At 44.5% G+C, this 23,101-nt stretch overlaps 1 protein-coding gene across 4 annotated transcripts in view; it reads left to right on the top strand.

Annotated features, from left to right (window-relative positions):
• The window catches only part of LOC137376993 (oxysterol-binding protein-related protein 8-like), a 209,723-nt gene that overhangs the window by 24,884 nt on the left and 161,738 nt on the right, over positions 1-23,101 (top strand). The gene's annotated exons all lie outside the window — the stretch shown is intronic.

Below are 23,101 nucleotides of genomic sequence, written 5' to 3' on the forward strand. Positions count from 1 at the left end.
GTGTTTCGAGTATCAGTGTGTTAATGGCAGTGTGAGATTGGAGTATCTGTGTGTTAATGGCAGTGTGAGGTTGGAGTACCTGTGTGTTAATGGCAGTGTGAGGTTGGAGTATCTGTGTGTTAATGGCAGTGTGAGGTTGGAGTATCTGTGTGTTAATGGCAGTGTGAGGTTGGAGTATCTGTGTGTTAATGGCAGTGTGAGGTTGGAGTATCTGTGTGTTAATGGCAGTGTGAGGTTGGAGTATCTGTGTGTTAATGGCAGTGTGAGGTTGGAGTATCTGTGTGTTAATGGCAGTGTGTGATTCGAGTATCTGTGTGTTAATGGCAGTGTGAGATTGGAGTATCTGTGTGTTAATGGCAGTGTGAGGTTGGAGTATCTGTGTGTTAACGGCAGGGTGAGATTGGAGTGTCAGTGTATTAATGGCAGTGTGAGATTGGAGTATCTGTGTGTTAACAGCAGTGTGAGATTGGAGTATCTGTCTTAATGGCAGTGTGAGGTTGGAGTGTCTGTGTGTTTTTGGCGGTGTGAGATTGGAGTGTCTGTGTGTTCATGGCAGTGTGAGTTTGGAGTCTCTGTGTGTTAATGGCAGTGTGTGATTGGAGTATCTGTGAGTTAATGGAAGTGTGTGATTGGAGTGTCTGTGAGTTAATGGAAGTGTGTGATTGGAGTGTCTGTCTGTTAATGGCAGTATGAGATTGGAGTGTCTGTCTGTTAATGGCAGGATGAGATTGGAGTGTCTGTGTGTTCATGGCAGTGTGAGATTGGAGTGTCTGTGTGTTAATGGCAGTGTGAGATTGGAGTGTCTGTGTGTTAATGGCAGTGTGAGATTGGAGTGTCTGTGTGTTAATGGCAGTGTGAGATTGGAGTATCTGTCTGTTAATGGCAGTGTGAGGTTGGAGTGTCTGTCTTAATGGCTGTGTGAGGTTGGAGTATCTGTGTGTTAATGGCAGTTTGAGGTTGGAGTGTCTGTGTGTTTATGGCGGTGTGAGATTGGAGTGTCTGTGTGTTCATGGCAGTGTGAGATTGGAGTATCTGTAATTATGGCAGTGTGAGTTTGGAGTGTCTGTGTGTGAATGGCAGTGTGAGGTTGGAGTATCTGTGTGTTAATGGCAGTGTGAGGTTGGAGTATCTGTGTGTTAATGGCAGTGTGAGGTTGGAGTATCTGTGTGTTAATGGCAGTGTGAGGTTGGAGTATCTGTGTGTTAATGGCAGTGTGAGGTTGGAGTATCTGTGTGTTAATGGCAGTGTGAGGTTGGAGTATCTGTGTGTTAATGGCAGTGTGAGGTTGGAGTATCTGTGTGTTAATGGCAGTGTGTGATTGGAGTATCTGTGTGTTAATGGCAGTGTGTGATTGGAGTATCTGTGTGTTAATGGCAGTGTGTGATTGGAGTATCTGTGTGTTAATGGCAGTGTGAGGTTGGAGTATCTGTGTGTTAATGGCAGTGTGAGGTTGGAGTATCTGTGTGTTAATGGCAGTGTGAGGTTGGAGTATCTGTGTTAATGGCAGTGTGAGGTTGGAGGATCTGTTAATGGCAGTGTGAGATTGGAGTATCTGTGTGTTCATGGCAGTGTGAGATTTGAGTGTCTATATGTTAATGGCAGTGTGTGATTGGAGTATCTGTGTGTTATTGGCAGTGTGTGATTGGAGTATCTGTGTGTTAATGGCAGTGTGTGATTGGAGTATCTGTGTGTTAATGGCAGTGTGTGATTGGAGTATCTGTGTGTTAATGGCAGTGTGAGGTTGGAGTGTCTGTGTGTTAATGGCAGTGTGAGGTTGGAGTATCTGTGTTAATGGCAGTGTGAGGTTGGAGGATCTGTTAATGGCAGTGTGAGATTGGAGTATCTGTGTGTTCATGGCAGTGTGAGATTTGAGTGTCTATATGTTAATGGCAGTGTGAGATTGGAGTATCTGTGTGTTAATGGCAGTGTGAGGTTGGAGTATCTGTGTGTTAATGGCAGTGTGAGGTTGGAGTATCTGTGTGTTAATGGCAGTGTGAGGTTGGAGTATCTGTGTGTTAATGGCAGTGTGAGGTTGGAGTATCTGTGTGTTAATGGCAGTGTGTGATTCGAGTATCTGTGTGTTAATGGCAGTGTGAGATTGGAGTATCTGTGTGTTAATGGCAGTGTGAGGTTGGAGTATCTGTGTGTTAACGGCAGGGTGAGATTGGAGTGTCAGTGTATTAATGGCAGTGTGAGATTGGAGTATCTGTGTGTTAACAGCAGTGTGAGATTGGAGTATCTGTCTTAATGGCAGTGTGAGGTTGGAGTGTCTGTGTGTTTTTGGCGGTGTGAGATTGGAGTGTCTGTGTGTTCATGGCAGTGTGAGTTTGGAGTCTCTGTGTGTTAATGGCAGTGTGTGATTGGAGTATCTGTGAGTTAATGGAAGTGTGTGATTGGAGTGTCTGTGAGTTAATGGAAGTGTGTGATTGGAGTGTCTGTCTGTTAATGGCAGTATGAGATTGGAGTGTCTGTCTGTTAATGGCAGGATGAGATTGGAGTGTCTGTGTGTTCATGGCAGTGTGAGATTGGAGTGTCTGTGTGTTAATGGCAGTGTGAGATTGGAGTGTCTGTGTGTTAATGGCAGTGTGAGATTGGAGTGTCTGTGTGTTAATGGCAGTGTGAGATTGGAGTATCTGTCTGTTAATGGCAGTGTGAGGTTGGAGTGTCTGTCTTAATGGCTGTGTGAGGTTGGAGTATCTGTGTGTTAATGGCAGTTTGAGGTTGGAGTGTCTGTGTGTTTATGGCGGTGTGAGATTGGAGTGTCTGTGTGTTCATGGCAGTGTGAGATTGGAGTATCTGTAATTATGGCAGTGTGAGTTTGGAGTGTCTGTGTGTGAATGGCAGTATGAGATTGGAGTGTCTGTCTGTTCATGGCAGTATGAGATTGGAGTCTCTGTGTGTTAATGGCAGTGTGAGATTGGAGTGTCTGTCTGTTAATGGCAGTATGAGATTGGAGTATCTGTGTGTTAATGGCAGTGTGTGTTTCGAGTATCTGTGTGTTAATGGCAGTGTGAGGTTGGAGTATCTGTGTGTTAACGGCAGTGTGAGATTGGAGTGTCTGTGTATTAACGGCAGTGTGAGATTGGAGTGTCTGCGTGTTAACGGCAGTGTGTGATTTGTGTCTGTATGTTAATGGCAGTGTGTGATTCGAGTATCTGTGTGTTAATGGCAGTGTGTGATTGGAGTCTCTGTGTGTTAATGGCAGTGTGTGATTGGAGTCTCTGTGTGTTAATGGCAGTGTGTGATTGGAGTATCTGTGTGTTAATGGCAGTGTGTGATTCGAGTATCTGTGTGTTAATGGCAGTGTGAGATTGGAGTGTCTGTCTGTTAATGGCAGTATGAGATTGGAGTATCTGTGTGTTAATGGCAGTGTGTGATTCGAGTATCTGTGTGTTACTGGCAGTGTGAGACTGGAGTATCTGTGTGTTAATGGCAGGGTGAGATTTGAGTGTCTGTGTGTTAATGGCAGTGTGAGATTTGAGTGTCTGTATGTTAATGGCAGTGTGTGATTGGGGTATCTGTGTGTTAATGGCAGTGTGTGATTGGAGTATCTGTGTGTTAATGGCAGTGTGAGGTTGGAGGATCTGTGTGTTAATGGCAGTGTGAGGTTGGAGTATCTGTGTTAATGGCAGTGTGAGGTTGGAGGATCTGTTAATAGCAGTGTGAGATTGGAGTATCTGTGTGTTCATGGCAGTGTGAGATTTGAGTGTCTATATGTTAATGGCAGTGTGAGATTGGAGTATCTGTGTGTTAATGGCAGTGTGTGATTGGAGTATCTGTGTGTTAATGGCAGTGTGTGATTGGAGTATCTGTGTGTTAATGGCAGTGTGTGATTTGAGTATCTGTGTGTTAATGGCAGTGTGAGGTTGGAGTATCTGTGTGTTAATGGCAGTGTGAGGTTGGAGTATCTGTGTTAATGGCAGTGTGAGGTTGGAGGATATGTTAATGGCAGTGTGAGATTGGAGTATCTGTGTGTTAACGGCAGTGTGAGATTGGAGTGTCTGCGTGTTAATGGCAGTGTGAGATTGGAGTGTCTGTGTATTAACGGCAGTGTGTGATTTGTGTCTGTATGTTAATGGCAGTGTGAGGTTGGAGTATCTGTGTGTTAATGGCAGTGTGAGGTTGGAGTATCTGAGTGTTAATGGCAGTGTGTGATTCGAGTATCTGTGTGTTAATGGCAGTGTGAGATTGGAGTATCTGTGTGTTAATGGCAGTGTGAGGTTGGAGTATCTGTGTTAATGGCAGTGTGAGGTTGGAGTGTCTGTCTGTTAATGGCAGTATGAGATTGGAGTATCTGTGTGTTAATGGCAGTGTGTGTTTCGAGTATCTGTGTGTTAATGGCAGTGTGAGATTGGAGTATCTGTGTGTTAATGGCAGTGTGAGGTTGGAGTATCTGTGTGTTAATGGCAGTGTGAGGTTGGAGTATCTGTGTGTTAATGGCAGTGTGAGGTTGGAGTATCTGTGTGTTAATGGCAGTGTGTGATTCGAGTATCTGTGTGTTAATGGCAGTGTGAGATTGGAGTATCTGTGTGTTAATGGCAGTGTGAGGTTGGAGTATCTGTGTGTTAACGGCAGGGTGAGATTGGAGTGTCAGTGTATTAATGGCAGTGTGAGATTGGAGTATCTGTGTGTTAACAGCAGTGTGAGATTGGAGTATCTGTCTTAATGGCAGTGTGAGGTTGGAGTGTCTGTGTGTTTTTGGCGGTGTGAGATTGGAGTGTCTGTGTGTTCATGGCAGTGTGAGTTTGGAGTCTCTGTGTGTTAATGGCAGTGTGTGATTGGAGTATCTGTGAGTTAATGGAAGTGTGTGATTGGAGTGTCTGTGAGTTAATGGAAGTGTGTGATTGGAGTGTCTGTCTGTTAATGGCAGTATGAGATTGGAGTGTCTGTGTGTTCATGGCAGTGTGAGATTGGAGTGTCTGTGTGTTAATGGCAGTGTGAGATTGGAGTGTCTGTGTGTTAATGGCAGTGTGAGATTGGAGTGTCTGTGTGTTAATGGCAGTGTGAGATTGGAGTATCTGTCTGTTAATGGCAGTGTGAGGTTGGAGTGTCTGTCTTAATGGCTGTGTGAGGTTGGAGTATCTGTGTGTTAATGGCAGTTTGAGGTTGGGGTGTCTGTGTGTTTATGGCGGTGTGAGATTGGAGTGTCTGTGTGTTCATGGCAGTGTGAGATTGGAGTATCTGTAATTATGGCAGTGTGAGTTTGGAGTGTCTGTGTGTGAATGGCAGTATGAGATTGGAGTGTCTGTCTGTTCATGGCAGTATGAGATTGGAGTCTCTGTGTGTTAATGGCAGTGTGAGATTGGAGTGTCTGTCTGTTAATGGCAGTCTGAGATTGGAGTATCTGTGTGTTAATGGCAGTGTGTGTTTCGAGTATCTGTGTGTTAATGGCAGTGTGAGGTTGGAGTATCTGTGTGTTAATGGCAGTGTGAGGTTGGAGTGTCTGTCTTAATGGCTGTGTGAGGTTGGAGTATCTGTGTGTTAATGGCAGTTTGAGGTTGGAGTGTCTGTGTGTTAATGGCAGTGTGAGATTGGAGTATCTGTGTGTTAATGGCAGTGTGAGATTGGAGTATCTGTGTGTTAATGGCAGTGTGAGATTGGAGTATCTGTGTTAATGGCAGTGTGAGATTGGAGTGTCTGTGTGTTAATGGCAGTGTGAGATTGGAGTATCTGTGTGTTAATGGCAGTGTGAGGTTCGAGTGTCTGTCTTAATGGCTGTGTGAGGTTGGAGTGTCTGTGTGTTAATGGCAGTGTGAGATTGGAGTATCTGTGTGTTTATGGCGGTGTGAGATTGGAGTGTCTGTGTGTTTATGGCGGTGTGAGATTGGAGTGTCTGTGTGTTTATGGCGGTGTGAGATTGGAGTATCTGTGTGTTTATGGCGGTGTGAGATTGGAGTGTCTGTGTGTTTATGGCAGTGTGAGATTGGAGTGTCTGTGTGTTCATGGCAGTGTGAGATTGGAGTATCTGTAATTATGGCAGTGTGAGATTGGAGTATCTGTGTGTTAATGGCAGTTTGAGGTTGGAGTGTCTGTGTGTTAATGGCAGTTTGAGGTTGGAGTGTCTGTGTGTTTATGGCGGTGTGAGATTGGAGTGTCTGTGTGTTCATGGCAGTGTGAGATTGGAGTATCTGTAATTATGGCAGAGTGAGTTTGGAGTGTCTGTGTGTTAATGGCAGTATGAGATTGGAGTGTCTGTCTGTTCATGGCAGTATGAGATTGGAGTCTCTGTGTGTTAATGGCAGTGTGAGATTGGAGTGTCTGTCTGTTAATGGCAGTGTGAGGTTGGAGTATCTGTGTGTTAATGGCAGTATGAGATTGGAGTATCTGTGTGTTAATGGCAGTGTGTGTTTCGAGTATCTGTGTGTTAATGGCAGTGTGAGATTGGAGTATCTGTGTGTTAATGGCAGTGTGAGGTTGGAGTATCTGTGTGTTAATGGCAGTGTGTGATTCGAGTGTCAGTGTATTAATGGCAGTGTGAGATTGGAGTATCTGTGTGTTAATGGCAGTGTGAGGTTGGAGTATCTGTGTGTTAATGGCAGTATGAGATTGGAGTATCTGTGTGTTAACAGCAGTGTGAGATTGGAGTATCTGTCTTAATGGCAGTGTGAGGTTGGAGTGTCTGTGTGTTTATGGCGGTGTGAGATTGGAGTCTGTGTGTGTTAACAGCAGTGTGAGATTGGAGTATCTGTCTTAATGGCAGTGTGAGGTTGGAGTGTCTGTCTGTTAATGGCAGTATGAGATTGGAGTCTGTGTGTGTTAATGGCAGTGGGTGATTGGAGTGTCTGTGAGTTAATGGCAGTGTGAGATTGGAGTGTCTGTGTGTTAATGGCAGTGTGAGATTGGAGTATCTGTGTGTTAATGGCAGTGTGAGGTTGGAGTGTCTGTCTTAATGGCTGTGTGAGGTTGGAGTGTCTGTGTGTTAATGGCAGTGTGAGATTGGAGTATCTGTGTGTTAATGGCAGTTTGAGATTGGAGTGTCTGTGTGTTTATGGCGGTGTGAGATTGGAGTGTCTGTGTGTTCATGGCAGTGTGAGATTGGAGTATCTGGAATTATGGCAGTGTGAGTTTGGAGTGTCTGTGTGTTCATGGCAGTATGAGATTGGAGTGTCTGTCTGTTCATGGCAGTATGAGATTGGAGTCTCTGTGTGTTAATGGCAGTGTGAGATTGGAGTGTCTGTCTGTTAATGGCAGTGTGAGATTGGAGTATCTGTGTGTCAATGGCAGTGTGAGATTGGAGTATCTGTGTGTTAATGGCAGTGTGAGATTGGAGTATCTGTGTGTTCATGGCAGTATGAGATTGGAGTGTCTGTCTGTTCATGGCAGTATGAGATTGGAGTCTCTGTGTGTTAATGGCAGTGTGAGATTGGAGTGTCTGTCTGTTAATGGCAGTGTGAGATTGGAGTATCTGTGTGTCAATGGCAGTGTGAGATTGGAGTATCTGTGTGTTAATGGCAGTGTGAGATTGGAGTATCTGTAATTATGGCAGTGTGAGTTTGGAGTGTCTGTGTGTGAATGGCAGTATGAGATTGGAGTGTCTGTCTGTTCATGGCAGCATGAGATTGGAGTCTCTGTGTGTTAATGGCAGTGTGAGATTGGAGTGTCTGTCTGTTAATGGCAGTATGAGATTGGAGTATCTGTGTGTTAATGGCAGTGTGTGTTTCGAGTATCTGTGTGTTAATGGCAGTGTGAGGTTGGAGTATCTGTGTGTTAATGGCAGTGTGAGGTTGGAGTGTCTGTCTTAATGGCTGTGTGAGGTTGGAGTATCTGTGTGTTAATGGCAGTGTGAGGTTGGAGTATCTGTGTATTAATGGCAGTGTGAGATTGGAGTATCTGTGTATTAATGGCAGTGTGAGATTGGAGTATCTGTGTGTTAATGGCAGTGTGAGATTGGAGTATCTGTGTGTTAATGGCAGTGTGTGATTGGAGTGTCTGTGTGTTAATGGCAGTGTGAGATTGGAGTGTCTGTGTGTTAATGGCAGTGTGAGATTGGAGTGTCTGTGTGTTAATGGCAGTGTGAGATTGGAGTGTCTGTGTGTTAATGGCAGTGTGAGATTGGAGTGTCTGTGTGTTCATGGCAGTGTGAGATTGGAGTGTCTGTGTGTTCATGGCAGTGTGAGATTGGAGTATCTGTAATTATGGCAGTGTGAGATTGGAGTATCTGTAATTATGGCAGTGTGAGATTGGAGTATCTGTGTGTTAATGGCAGTTTGAGGTTGGAGTGTCTGTGTGTTTATGGCGGTGTGAGATTGGAGTGTCTGTGTGTTCATGGCAGTGTGAGATTGGAGTATCTGTAATTATGGCAGAGTGAGTTTGGAGTGTCTGTGTGTTAATGGCAGTATGAGATTGGAGTGTCTGTCTGTTCATGGCAGTATGAGATTGGAGTGTCTGTCTGTTCATGGCAGTATGAGATTGGAGTCTCTGTGTGTTAATGGCAGTGTGAGATTGGAGTGTCTGTCTGTTAATGGCAGTATGAGATTGGAGTATCTGTGTGTTAATGGCAGTGTGTGCTTCGAGTATCTGTGTGTTAATGGCAGTGTGAGATTGGAGTACCTGTGTGTTAATGGCAGTGTGAGGTTGGAGTATCTGTGTGTTAATGGCAGTGTAAGATTGGAGTGTCTGTCTGTTAATGGCAGTATGAGATTGGAGTATCTGTGTGTTAATGGCAGTGTGAGATTGGAGTGTCTGTCTGTTAATGGCAGTGTGAGATTGGAGTATCTGTGTGTTAATGGCAGTGTGAGGTTGGAGTATCTGTGTGTTAATGGCAGTGTGAGGTTGGAGTATCTGTGTGTTAATGGCAGTGTGAGGTTGGAGTATCTGTGTGTTAATGGCAGTGTGAGATTGGAGTATCTGTGTGTTAATGGCAGTGTGAGGTTGGAGTATCTGTGTGTTAACGGCAGGGTGAGATTGGAGTGTCAGTGTATTAATGGCAGTGTGAGATTGGAGTATCTGTGTGTTAACAGCAGTGTGAGATTGGAGTATCTGTCTTAATGGCAGTGTGAGGTTGGAGTGTCTGTGTGTTTATGGCGGTGTGAGATTGGAGTCTGTGTGTGTTAACAGCAGTGTGAGATTGGAGTATCTGTCTTAATGGCAGTGTGAGGTTGGAGTGTCTGTCTGTTAATGGCAGTATGAGATTGGAGTCTGTGTGTGTTAATGGCAGTGGGTGATTGGAGTGTCTGTGAGTTAATGGCAGTGTGAGATTGGAGTGTCTGTGTGTTAATGGCAGTGTGAGATTGGAGTATCTGTGTGTTAATGGCAGTGTGAGGTTGGAGTGTCTGTCTTAATGGCTGTGTGAGGTTGGAGTGTCTGTGTGTTAATGGCAGTGTGAGATTGGAGTATCTGTGTGTTAATGGCAGTTTGAGATTGGAGTGTCTGTGTGTTTATGGCGGTGTGAGATTGGAGTGTCTGTGTGTTCATGGCAGTGTGAGATTGGAGTATCTGGAATTATGGCAGTGTGAGTTTGGAGTGTCTGTGTGTTCATGGCAGTATGAGATTGGAGTGTCTGTCTGTTCATGGCAGTATGAGATTGGAGTCTCTGTGTGTTAATGGCAGTGTAAGATTGGAGTGTCTGTCTGTTAATGGCAGTATGAGATTGGAGTATCTGTGTGTTAATGGCAGTGTGTGTTTCGAGTATCTGTGTGTTAATGGCAGTGTGAGATTGGAGTATCTGTGTGTTAATGGCAGTGTGAGGTTGGAGTATCTGTGTGTTAATGGCAGTGTGAGGTTGGAGTATCTGTGTGTTAATGGCAGTATGAGATTGGAGTATCTGGAATTATGGCAGTGTGAGTTTGGAGTGTCTGTGTGTTAATGGCAGTATGAGATTGGAGTGTCTGTCTGTTCATGGCAGTATGAGATTGGAGTCTCTGTGTGTTAATGGCAGTGTAAGATTGGAGTGTCTGTCTGTTAATGGCAGTATGAGATTGGAGTATCTGTGTGTTAATGGCAGTGTGTGTTTCGAGTATCTGTGTGTTAATGGCAGTGTGTGTTTCGAGTATCTGTGTGTTAATGGCAGTGTGAGATTGGAGTATCTGTGTGTTAATGGCAGTGTGAGGTTGGAGTATCTGTGTGTTAATGGCAGTGTGAGGTTGGAGTATCTGTGTGTTAATGGCAGTGTGAGGTTGGAGTATCTGTGTGTTAATGGCAGTGTGAGATTGGAGTATCTGTATGTTAATGGCAGTGTGAGGTTGGAGTATCTGTGTGTTCACGGCAGGGTGAGATTGGAGTGTCAGTGTATTAATGGCAGTGTGAGGTTGGAGTGTCTGTGTGTTTATGGCGGTGTGAGATTGGAGTGTCTGTGTGTTCATGGCAGTGTGAGTTTGGAGTCTCTGTGTGTTAATGGCAGTGTGTGATTGGAGTGTCTGTGAGTTCATGGAAGTGTGTGATTGGAGTGTCTGTCTCTTAATGGCAGTATGAGATTGGAGTCTGTGTGTGTTAAAGGCAGTGGGTGATTGGAGTGTCTGTGAGTTAATGGCAGTGGGTGATTGGAGTGTCTGTGTGTTTATGGCGGTGTGAGATTGGAGTGTCTGTGTGTTCATGGCAGTGTGAGATTGGAGTATCTGTAATTATGGCAGTGTGAGTTTGGAGTGTCTGTGTGTTAATGGCAGTGTGAGATTGGAGTGTCTGTCTGTTAATGGCAGTATGAGATTGGAGTGTCTGTGTGTTAATGGCAGTGTGAGGTTGGAGTATCTGTGTGTTAATGGCAGTGTGAGGTTGGAGTATCTGTGTGTTAATGGCAGTGTGTGATTCGAGTATCTGTGTGTTAATGGCAGTGTGAGGTTGGAGTGTCTGTGTGTTAATGGCAGGGTGAGATTGGAGTATCTGTGTGTTAATGGCAGGGTGAAATTGGAGTGTCTGTGTGTTTATGGCGGTGTGAGATTGGAGTCTGTGTGTGTTAACAGCAGTGTGAGATTGGAGTATCTGTCTTAATGGCAGTGTGAGGTTGGAGTGTCTGTCTGTTAATGGCAGTATGAGATTGGAGTCTGTGTGTGTTAATGGCAGTGGGTGATTGGAGTGTCTGTGAGTTAATGGCAGTGTGAGATTGGAGTGTCTGTGTGTTAATGGCAGTGTGAGATTGGAGTATCTGTGTGTTAATGGCAGTGTGAGGTTGGAGTGTCTGTCTTAATGGCTGTGTGAGGTTGGAGTGTCTGTGTGTTAATGGCAGTGTGAGATTGGAGTATCTGTGTGTTAATGGCAGTTTGAGATTGGAGTGTCTGTGTGTTTATGGCGGTGTGAGATTGGAGTGTCTGTGTGTTCATGGCAGTGTGAGATTGGAGTATCTGGAATTATGGCAGTGTGAGTTTGGAGTGTCTGTGTGTTCATGGCAGTATGAGATTGGAGTGTCTGTCTGTTCATGGCAGTATGAGATTGGAGTCTCTGTGTGTTAATGGCAGTGTAAGATTGGAGTGTCTGTCTGTTAATGGCAGTATGAGATTGGAGTATCTGTGTGTTAATGGCAGTGTGTGTTTCGAGTATCTGTGTGTTAATGGCAGTGTGAGATTGGAGTATCTGTGTGTTAATGGCAGTGTGAGATTGGAGTATCTGTGTGTTAATGGCAGTGTGAGGTTGGAGTATCTGTGTGTTAATGGCAGTGTGAGGTTGGAGTATCTGTGTGTTAATGGCAGTATGAGATTGGAGTATCTGGAATTATGGCAGTGTGAGTTTGGAGTGTCTGTGTGTTAATGGCAGTATGAGATTGGAGTGTCTGTCTGTTCATGGCAGTATGAGATTGGAGTATCTGTGTGTTAATGGCAGGGTGAAATTGGAGTGTCTGTGTGTTAATGGCAGTGTGAGATTGGAGTATCTGTGTGTTAATGGCAGTGTGAGGTTCGAGTGTCTGTCTTAATGGCAGTGTGAGGTTGGAGCATCTGTGTGTTAATGGCAGTATGAGGTTGGAGTGTCTGTGTGTTTATGGCGGTGTGAGATTGGAGTGTCTGTGTGTTTACGGCGGTGTGAGATTGGAGTGTCTGTGTGTTCATGGCAGTGTGAGATTGGAGTATCTGTAATTATGGCAGTGTGAGGTTGGAGTGTCTGTGTGTTAATGGCAGTATGAGATTGGAGTGTCTGTGTGTTAATGGCAGTGTGAGGTTGGAGTGTCTGTGAGTTAATGGCAGTGTGTGTTTCGAGTATCTGTGTGTTAATGGCAGTGTGAGGTTGGAGTATCTGTGTGTTCATGGCAGTGTGTGATTCGAGTATCTGTGTGTTAATGGCAGTGTGAGGTTGGAGTATCTGTGTTAATGGCAGTGTGAGATGGAGTATCTGTGTATTAATGGCAGTGTGAGGTTGGAGTATCTGTGTGTTAATGGCAGTGTGAGGTTGGAGTATCTGTGTGTTAATGGCAGTGTGTGATTCGAGTATCTGTGTGTTAATGGCAGTTTGAGGTTGGAGTGTCTGTGTGTTTATGGCATTGTGAGATTGGAGTATCTATAATTATGGCATTATGAGTTTGGAGTGTCTGTGTGTTAATGGCAGTGTGAGTTTGGAGTATCTGTGTGTTAATGGCAGTGTGAGGTTGGAGTATCTGTGTGTTAATGGCAGTGTGAGGTTGGAGTATCTGTATGTTAATGGCAGTGTGAGATTGGAGTATCTGTGTGTTAATGGCAGTGTGAGGTTGGAGTATCTGTGTGTTAACGGCAGGGTGAGATTGGAGTGTCAGTGTATTAATGGCAGTGTGAGGTTGGAGTGTCTGTGTGTTTATGGCGGTGTGAGATTGGAGTGTCTGTGTGTTCATGGCAGTGTGAGTTTGGAGTCTCTGTGTGTTAATGGCAGTGTGTGATTGGAGTGTCTGTGAGTTCATGGAAGTGTGTGATTGGAGTGTCTGTCTCTTAATGGCAGTATGAGATTGGAGTCTGTGTGTGTTAAAGGCAGTGGGTGATTGGAGTGTCTGTGAGTTAATGGCAGTGGGTGATTGGAGTGTCTGTGTGTTTATGGCGGTGTGAGATTGGAGTGTCTGTGTGTTCATGGCAGTGTGAGATTGGAGTATCTGTAATTATGGCAGTGTGAGTTTGGAGTGTCTGTGTGTTAATGGCAGTGTGAGATTGGAGTGTCTGTCTGTTAATGGCAGTATGAGATTGGAGTGTCTGTGTGTTAATGGCAGTGTGAGGTTGGAGTATCTGTGTGTTAATGGCAGTGTGAGGTTGGAGTATCTGTGTGTTAATGGCAGTGTGTGATTCGAGTATCTGTGTGTTAATGGCAGTGTGAGATTGGAGTATCTGTGTGTTAATGGCAGTGTGAGGTTGGAGTGCCTGTGTGTTAATGGCAGTGTGAGATTGGAGTATCTGTGTGTTAATGGCAGGGTGAGATTGGAGTGTCTGTGTGTTAATGGCAGTGTGAGATTGGAGTATCTGTGTGTTAATGGCAGTGTGAGGTTCGAGTGTCTGTCTTAATGGCAGTGTGAGGTTGGAGTATCTGTGTGTTAATGGCAGTATGAGGTTGGAGTGTCTGTGTGTTTATGGCGGTGTGAGATTGGAGTGTCTGTGTGTTTACGGCGGTGTGAGATTGGAGTGTCTGTGTGTTCATGGCAGTGTGAGATTGGAGTATCTGTAATTATGGCAGTGTGAGGTTGGAGTATCTGTGTTAATGGCAGTGTGAGATGGAGTATCTGTGTATTAATGGCAGTGTGAGGTTGGAGTATCTGTGTGTTCATGGCAGTGTGAGTTTGGAGTCTCTGTGTGTTAATGGCAGTGTGTGATTGGAGTGTCTGTGAGTTCATGGAAGTGTGTGATTGGAGTGTCTGTCTCTTAATGGCAGTATGGGATTGGAGTCTGTGTGTGTTAAAGACAGTGTGTGATTGGAGTGTCTGTGTGTTAATGGCAGTGTGAGATTGGAGTATCTGAGTGTTAATGGCAGTGTGAGGTTGGAGTGTCTGTCTTAATGGCGGTGTGAGATTGGAGTGTCTGTGTGTTCATGGCAGTGTGAGATTGGAGTATCTGTAATTATGGCAGTGTGAGTTTGGAGTGTCTGTGTGTTAATGGCAGTGTGAGATTGGAGTGTCTGTCTGTTAATGGCAGTATGAGATTGGAGTATCTGTGTGTTAATGGCAGTGTGTGTTTCGAGTATCTGTGTGTTAATGGCAGTGTGTGTTTCGAGTATCTGTGTGTTAATGGCAGTGTGAGGTTGGAGTATCTGTGTGTTAATGGCAGTGTGAGGTTGGAGTATCTGTGTGTTAATGGCAGTGTGAGGTTGGAGTATCTGTGTGTTAATGGCAGTGTGTGATTCGAGTATCTGTGTGTTAATGGCAGTGTGAGATTGGAGTATCTGTGTGTTAATGGCAGTGTGAGGTTGGAGTGTCTGTGTGTTAATGGCAGTGTGAGATTGGAGTATCTGTGTGTTAATGGCAGTGTGAGATTGGAGTATCTGTGTGTTAATGGCAGTGTGAGATTGGAGTGTCTGTGTGTTAATGGCAGTGTGAGATTGGAGTATCTGTGTGTTAATGGCAGTGTGAGATTGGAGTATCTGTGTGTTTATGGCGGTGTGAGATTGGAGTGTCTGTGTGTTTATGGCGGTGTGAGATTGGAGTGTCTGTGTGTTCATGGCAGTGTGAGATTGGAGTATCTGTAATTATGGCAGTGTGAGGTTGGAGTGTCTGTGTGTTAATGGCAGTGTGAGGTTGGAGTGTCTGTGAGTTAATGGCAGTGTGTGTTTCGAGTATCTGTGTGTTAATGGCAGTGTGAGATTTGAGTGTCTGTATGTTAATGGCAGTGTGAGATTGGAGTATCTGTGTATTAATGGCAGTGTGAGGTTGGAGTATCTGTGTGTTAATGGCAGTGTGAGGTTGGAGTATCTGTGTGTTCATGGCAGTGTGAGATTTGAGTGTCTGTATGTTAATGGCAGTGTGAGATTGGAGTATCTGTGTATTAATGGCAGTGTGAGGTTGTAGTATCTGTGTGTTAATGGCAGTGTGAGGTTGGAGTATCTGTGTGTTCATGGCAGTGTGCGATTCGAGTATCTGTGTGTTAATGGCAGTGTGAGGTTGGAGTATCTGTGTTAATGGCAGTGTGAGATTGGAGTATCTGTGTGTTAATGGCAGTGTGAGGTTGGAGTATCTGTGTGTTAATGGCAGTGTGAGGTTGGAGTATCTGTGTGTTAATGGCAGTGTGTGTTTCTAGTATCTGTGTGTTAATGGCAGTGTGAGATTGGAGTATCTGTGTGTTAATGGCAGTGTGAGGTTGGAGTATCTGTGTTCATGGCAGTGTGTGATTCGAGTATCTGTGTGTTAATGGCAGTGTGAGATTGGAGTATCTGTGTGTTAATGGCAGTGTGAGGTTGGAGTATCTGTGTGTTAACGGCAGGGTGAGATTGGAGTGTCAGTGTATTAATGGCAGTGTGAGGTTGGAGTGTCTGTGTGTTTATGGCGGTGTGAGATTGGAGTGTCTGTGTGTTCATGGCAGTGTGAGTTTGGAGTCTCTGTGTGTTAATGGCAGTGGGTGATTGGAGTATCTGTGTGTTAATGGCAGAGTGAGGTTGGAGCGTCTGTCTTAATGGCTGTGTGAGGTTGGAGTGTCTGTGTGTTAATGGCAGTGTGAGATTGGAGTATCTGTGTCTTAATGGCAGTGTGAGTTTGGAGTGTCTGTGTGTTAATGGCAGTGTGAGATTGGAGTGTCTGTTTGTTAATGGCAGTATGAGATTGGAGTATCTGTGTGTGAATGGCAGTGTGAGGTTAGAGTATCTGTGTGTTAATGGCGATGTGAGGTTGGAGTATCTGTGTGTTAATGGCAGTGTGAGGTTGGAGTATCTGTGTGTTAATGGCAGTGTGTGATTCGAGTATCTGTGTGTTAATGGCAGTGTGAGATTGGAGTATCTGTGTGTTAATGGCAGTGTGAGGTTGGAGTGTCTGTGTGTTAATGGCAGTGTGAGTTTGGAGTATCTGTGTGTTAATGGCAGTGTGAGATTGGAGTGTGTGTGTGTTAATGGCAGTGTGAGATTGGAGTATCTGTGTGTTAATGGCAGTGTGAGGTTCGAGTGTCTGTCTTAATGGCTGTGTGAGGTTGGAGTATCTGTGTGTGAATGGCAGTATGAGGTTGGAGTGTCTGTGTGTTCATGGCAGTGTGAGATTGGAGTATCTGTAATTATGGCAGTATGAGATTGGAGTCTCTGTGTGTTAATGGCAGTGTGAGATTGGAGTGTCTGTGAGTTAATGGAAGTGAGTGATTGGAGTGTCTGTCTGTTAATGGCAGTATGAGATTGTAGTGTCTCTCTGTTAATGGCAGTATGAGATTGGAGTATCTGTGTGTTAATGGCAGTGTGTGTTTCGAGTATCTGTGTGTTAATGGCAGTGTGTGTTTCGAGTATCTGTGTGTTAATGGCAGTGTCAGATTTGAGTGTCTGTATGTTAATGGCAGTGTGAAGTTGGAGTATCTGTGTTAATGGCAGTGTGAGATTGGAGTATCTGTGTATTAATGGCAGTGTGAGGTTGGAGTATCTGTGTGTTAATGTCAGTGTGAGGTTGGAGTATCTGTGTGTTAATGGCAGTGTGTGATTCGAGTATCTGTGTGTTAATGGCAGTTTGAGGTTGGAGTGTCTGTGTGTTTATGGCATTGTGAGATTGGAGTATCTATAATTATGGCATTATGAGTTTGGAGTGTCTGTCTGTTCATGGCAGTATGAGATTGGAGTCTCTGTGTGTTAATGGCAGTGTGTGTTTCTAGTATCTGTGTGTTAATGGCAGTGTGAGATTGGAGTATCTGTGTGTTAATGGCAGTGTGAGGTTGGAGTATCTGTGTTCATGGCAGTGTGTGATTCGAGTATCTGTGTGTTAATGGCAGTGTGAGATTGGAGTATCTGTGTGTTAATGGCAGTGTGAGGTTGGAGTATCTGTGTGTTAACGGCAGGGTGAGATTGGAGTGTCAGTGTATTAATGGCAGTGTGAGGTTGGAGTGTCTGTGTGTTTATGGCGGTGTGAGATTGGAGTGTCTGTGTGTTCATGGCAGTGTGAGTTTGGAGTCTCTGTGTGTTAATGGCAGTGTGTGATTGGAGTGTCTGTGAGTTCATGGAAGTGTGTGATTGGAGTGTCTGTCTCTTAATGGCAGTATGAGATTGGAGTCTGTGTGTGTTAATGGCAGTGGGTGATTGGAGTGTCTGTGAGTTAATGGCAGTGTGAGATTGGAGTGTCTGTGTGTTAATGGCAGTGTGAGATTGGAGTATCTGTGTGTTAATGGCAGAGTGAGGTTGGAGCGTCTGTCTTAATGGCTGTGTGAGGTTGGAGTGTCTGTGTGTTAATGGCAGTGTGAGATTGGAGTATCTGTGTGTTAATGGCAGTTTGAGATTGGAGTGTCTGTGTGTTTATGGCGGTGTGAGATTGGAGTGTCTGTGTGTTCATGGCAGTGTGAGATTGGAGTATCTGTAATTATGGCAGTGTGAGTTTGGAGTGTCTGTGTGTTAATGGCAGTGTGAGATTGGAGTGTCTGTTTGTTAATGGCAGTATGAGATTGGAGTATCTGTGTGTGAATGGCAGTGTGAGGTTGGAGTATCTGTGTGTTAATGGCGATGTGAGGTTGGAGTATCTGTGTGTTAATGGCAGTGTGAGGTTGGAGTATCTGTGTGTTAATGGCAGTGTGTGATTCGAGTATCTGTGTGTTAATGGCAGTGTGAGATTGGAGTATCTGTGTGTTAATGGCAGTGTGAGGTTGGAGTGTCTGTGTGTTAATGGCAGTGTGAGTTTGGAGTATCTGTGTGTTAATGGCAGTGTGAGATTGGAGTGTGTGTGTGTTAATGGCAGTGTGAGATTGGAGTATCTGTGTGTTAATGGCAGTGTGAGGTTGGAGTATCTGTGTGTTAATGGCAGTATGAGGTTGGAGTGTCTGTGTGTTCATGGCAGTGTGAGATTGGAGTATCTGTAATTATGGCAGTATGAGATTGGAGTCTCTGTGTGTTAATGGCAGTGTGAGATTGGAGTGTCTGTGAGTTAATGGAAGTGAGTGATTGGAGTGTCTGTCTGTTAATGGCAGTATGAGATTGGAGTGTCTCTCTGTTAATGGCAGTATGAGATTGGAGTATCTGTGTGTTAATGGCAGTGTGAGGTTGGAGTGTCTGTGTGTTAATGGCAGTGTGTGTTTCGAGTATCTGTGTGTTCATGGCAGTGTGTGTTTCGAGTATCTGTGTGTTCATGGCAGTGTGTGTTTCGAGTATCTGTGTGTTAATGGCAGTGTCAGATTTGAGTGTCTGTATGTTAATGGCAGTGTGAAGTTGGAGTATCTGTGTTCATGGCAGTGTGAGGTTGGAGTATCTGTGTTAATGGCAGTGTGAGATTGGAGTATCTGTGTATTAACGGCAGTGTGAGATTGGAGTGTCAATGTGTTAATGGCAGTGTGTGATTGGAGTGTCTGTGAGTTCATGGAACTGTGTAATTGGAGTGTCTGTCTGTTAATGGCAGTATGAGATTGGAGTCTCTGTGTGTTAATGGCAGTGTGAGGTTGGAGTATCTGTGTTAATGGCAGTGTGAGGTTGGAGTATCTGTTCATGGCAGTGTGAGATTGGAGTATCTGTGTGTTAACGGCAGTGCAAGATTGCAGTGTCTGTGTTAATGGCAGTATGAGATTGCAGTGTCTGTGTTAATGGCAGTGTAGGATTGGAGTGTCTGTGTGTTAATGGCAGTGTGAGGTTGGAGTATCTGTGTGTTAATGGCAGTGTGAGATTGGAGTGTCTGTATGTTAATGGCAGTGTGAGATTGGAGTATCTGTGAGTTAATGGAAGTGTGTGATTGGAGTGTCTGTCTTAATGGCTGTGTGAGGTTGGAGTGTCTGTGTGTTAATGGCAGTGTGAGATTGGAGTATCTGTGTGTTAATGGCAGTTTGAGGTCGGAGTGTCTGTGTGTTTATGGCGGTGTGAGATTGGAGTATCTGTAATTATGGCAGTGTGAGTTTGGAGTGTCTGTGTGTTAATGGCAGTATGAGATTGGAGTGTCTGTCTGTTCATGGCAGTATGAGATTGGAGTCTCTGTGTGTTAATGGCAGTGTGAGATTGGAGTGTCTGTCTGTAATGGCAGTGTGTGTTTCGAGTATCTGTGTGTTAATGGCAGTGTGTGTTTCGAGTATCTGTGTGTTAATGGCAGTGTGAGATTTGAGTGTCTGCATGTTAATGGCAGTGTGAGATTGGAGTATCTGTGTTAATGGCAGTGTGAGATTGGAGTATCTGTGTATTTACGGCAGTGTGAGATTGGAGTCTCTGTGTGTTAATGGCAGTGTGAAGTTGGAGTATCTGTGTTAATGGCAGTGTGAGGTTGGAGTATCTGCTAATGGCAGTGTGAGATTGGAGTATCTGTGTGTTAATGGCAGTGTGAGATTGGAGTATCTGTCTTAATGGCTGTGTGAGATTGGAGTATCTGTGTGTTAATGGCAGTGTGAGGTTGGAGTGTCTGTGTGTTTATGGCAGTGTGAGATTGGAATCTCTGTGTGTTAATGGCAGTGTGTGATTGGAGCATCTGTGACTTAATGGAAGTGTGTGATTGGAGTGTCTGTGAGTTAATGGAAGTGGGTGATTGGAGTGTCTGTCTGTTAATGGCAGTGTGAGGTTGGAGTATCTGTGTGTTAATGGAAGTGTGAGATTGGAGTGTCTGTCTGTTAATGGCAGTGTGTGATTGGAGTATCTGTGTGTTAATGGCAGTGTGAGGTTGGAGTATCTGTGTTAATGGCAGTGTGAGATTTGAGTATCTGTTAATGGCAGTGTGAGATTGGAGTGTCTGTGTGTTAACGGCAGTGTGAGATTGGAGTGTCAGTGTATTAATGGCAGTGTGTGATTGGAGTGTCTGTGTGTTAATGGCAGTGTGAGATTGGAGTATCTGTTAATGGCAGTGTGAGATTGGAGTGTCTGTGTGTTAACGGCAGTGTGAGATTGGAGTGTCAGTGTATTAATGGCAGTGTGTGATTGGAGTGTCTGTGTGTTAATGGCAGTGTGAGATTGGAGTGTCAGTGTATTAATGGCAGTGTGAGATTGGAGTATCTGTGTGTTAATGGCAGTGTGAGATTGGAGTATCTGTGTGTTAATGGCAGTGTGAGATTGGAGTGTCTGAGTGTTAACGGCAGTGTGAGATTGGAGTGTCACTGTTTTAATGGCAGTGTGAGTTTGGAGTGTCTGTGTGTTAATGGCAGTGTGAGTTTGGAGTGTCTGTGTGTTAATGGCAGTGTGAGTTTGGAGTGTCTGTGTGTTAACGGCAGTGTGTGGTTGGAGTATCTGTGTGTTAACGGCAGTGTGAGATTGGAGTTTCTGTCTTAATGGCTGTGTGAGGTTGGAGTGTCTGTGTGTTAATGGCAGTGTGAGATTGGAGTATCTGTGTGTTAATGGCAGTGTGAGTTTGGAGTGTCTGTGTGTTTATGGCAGTGTGAGGTTGGAGTATCTGTGTGTTAATGGCAGTGTGTGATTGGAGTATCTGTCTGTTAATGGCAGTGTGAGATAGGAGTGTCTGTATGTTAATGGCAGTATGAGATTGGAGTATCTGTGTGTTAATGGCAGTGTGAGATTTGAGTGTCTGTCTGTTAATGGCAGTGTGAGGTTGGAGTATCTGTGTGTTAATGGCAGTGTGAGGTTGGAGTATCTGTGTGTTCATGGCAGTGTGAGGTTGGAGTATCTGTGTGTTAATGGCAGTGTGAGGTTGGAGTATCTGTGTGTTAATGGCAGTGTGTGATTCGAGTATCTGTGTGTTAATGGCAGTGTGAGATTGGAGTTACTGTGTGTTAATGGCAGTGTGAGGTTCGAGTATCTGTGTTAATGGCAGTGTGAGATTGGAGTATCTGTGTGTTAATGGCAGTGTGAGATTGGAGTGTCTGTCTTAATGGCAGTGTGAGGTTGGAGTGTCTGTGTGTTTATGGCAGTGTGAGATTGGAGTGTCTGTCTTAATGGCAGTGTGAGGTTGGAGTGTCTGTGTGTTAATGGCAGTATGAGATTGGAGTGTCTGTCTGTTCATGGCAGTGTGAGATTGGAGTCTCTGTGTGTTAATGGCAGTGTGAGGTTGGAGTATCTGTGTGTTAATGGCAGTGTGAGGTTGGAGTATCTGTGTGTTAATGGCAGTGTGTGATTCGAGTATCTGTGTGTTAATGGCAGTGTGAGGTTGGAGTATCTGTGTTAATGGCAGTGTGAAGTTGGAGTATCTGTGTTCATGGCAGTGTGAGGTTGGAGTATCTGCTAATGGCAATGTGAGATTGGAGTATCTGTGTGTTAATGGCAGTGTGAGATTGCAGCGTCTGTGTGTTAACAGCAGTGTGAGATTGGAGTATCTGTCTTAATGGCTGTGTGTGATTGGAGTGTCTGTGTGTTAACAGACAGACATGAGATTGGAGTCTCTGTGTGTTAATGGCAGTGTGAGGTTGGAGTATCTGTGTGTTAATGGCAGTGTGAGGTTGGAGTATCTGTGTGTTAATGGCAGTGTGTGATTCGAGTCTCTGTGTGTTAATGGCAGTGTGTGATTGGAGTATCTGTGTATTAATGGCAGTGTGTGATTCGAGTATCTGTGTGTTAATGGCAGTGTGAGGTTGGAGTATCTGTTAATGGCAGTGTGAGATTGGAGTGTCTGTGTGTTAACGGCAGTGTGAGATTGGAGTATCTGTCTTAATGGCTGTGTGAGGTTGGAGTGTCTGTGTGTTAATGGCAGTGTGAGATTGGAGTATCTGTGTGTTAATGGGAGTGTGTGATTGGAGTGTCTGTCTGTTAATGGCAGTATGAGATTGGAGTCTCTGTGTGTTAATGGCAGTGTGTGATTCGAGTCTCTGTGAGTTAATGGCAGTGTGAGATTGGAGTATCTGTCTTAATGGCTGTGTGAGATTGGAGTCTCTGTGTGTTTATGGCAGTGTGAGATTGGAGTCTCTGTGTGTTAATGGCAGTGTGTGATTGGAGTATCTGTGAGTTAATGGAAGTGTGTGATTGGAGTGTCTGTCTGTTAATGGCAGTATGAGATTGGAGTCTCTGTGTGTTAATGGCAGTGTGTGATTCGAGTTTCTGTGAGTTAATGGCAGTGTGAGATTGGAGTGTCTGTGAGTTAATGGAAGTGGAGTGATTGGAGTGTCTGTATGTTAATGGCAGTGTGAGATTGGAGTATCTGTGTGTTAATGGCAGTGTGAGATTTGAGTGTCTGTATGTTAATGGCAGTGTGAGGTTGGAGTATCTGTGTGTTAATGGCAGTGTGAGGTTGGAGTATCTGTGTGTTAATGGCAGTGTGTGATTGGAGTATCTGTGTGTTAATGGCAGTGTGTGATTCGAGTATCTGTGTGTTAATGGCAGTGTGTGATTCGAGTATCTGTGTGTTAATGGCAGTGTGTGATTCGAGTATCTGTGTGTTAATGGCAGTGTGAGATTGGAGTATCTGTGTGTTAATGGCAGTGTGAGATTGGAGTATCTGTGTGTTAATGGCAGTATGAGATTGGAGTATCTGTGTATTAATGGCAGTGTGAGGTTGGAGTATCTGTGTGTTCATGGCAGTGTGAGGTTGGAGTATCTGTGTTAACGGCAGTGTGAGATTGGAGTATCTGTGTTAACGGCAGTGTGAGATTGGAGTATCTGTGTTTATGGCAGTGTGAGATTGGAGTATCTGTCTTAATGGCAGTGTGAGGTTGGAGTGTCTGTGTGTTTATGGCAGTGTGAGGTTGGAGTGTCTGTGTGTTTATGGCAGTGTGAGGTTGGAGTGTCTGTCTTAATGGCAGTGTGAGGTTGGAGTGTCTGTGTGTTTATGGCAGTGTGAGGTTGGAGTGTCTGTGTGTTTATGGCAGTGTGAGGTTGAAGTGTCTGTGTGTTTATGGCAGTGTGAGATTGGAGTGTCTGTGTTAATGGCAGTGTGAGGTTGGAGTGTCTGTGTGTTTATGGCAGTGTGAGATTGGAGTATCTGTCTTAATGGCAGTGTGAGATTGGAGTATCTGTGTGTTAACAGCAGTATGAGATTGGTTTATCTGTGTTTATGGCAGTGTGAGATTGGAGTATCTGTCTTAATGGCAGTGTGAGGTTGGAGTGTCTGTGTGTTTATGGCAGTGTGAGGTTGGAGTGTCTGTGTCTTAATGGCAGAGTGAGATTGGAGTGTCTGTGTATTAATGGCAGTGTGAGATTGGAGTGTCAGTGTTTATGGCAGTGTGAGGTTGGTGTGTCTGTGTGTTTATGGCAGTGTGAGATTGGAGTGTCTGTGTATTAATGG

The sequence above is a fragment of the Heterodontus francisci genome, chromosome 14 (assembly GCF_036365525.1).
Source record: "Heterodontus francisci isolate sHetFra1 chromosome 14, sHetFra1.hap1, whole genome shotgun sequence".
NCBI lineage: Eukaryota > Metazoa > Chordata > Chondrichthyes > Heterodontiformes > Heterodontidae > Heterodontus > Heterodontus francisci.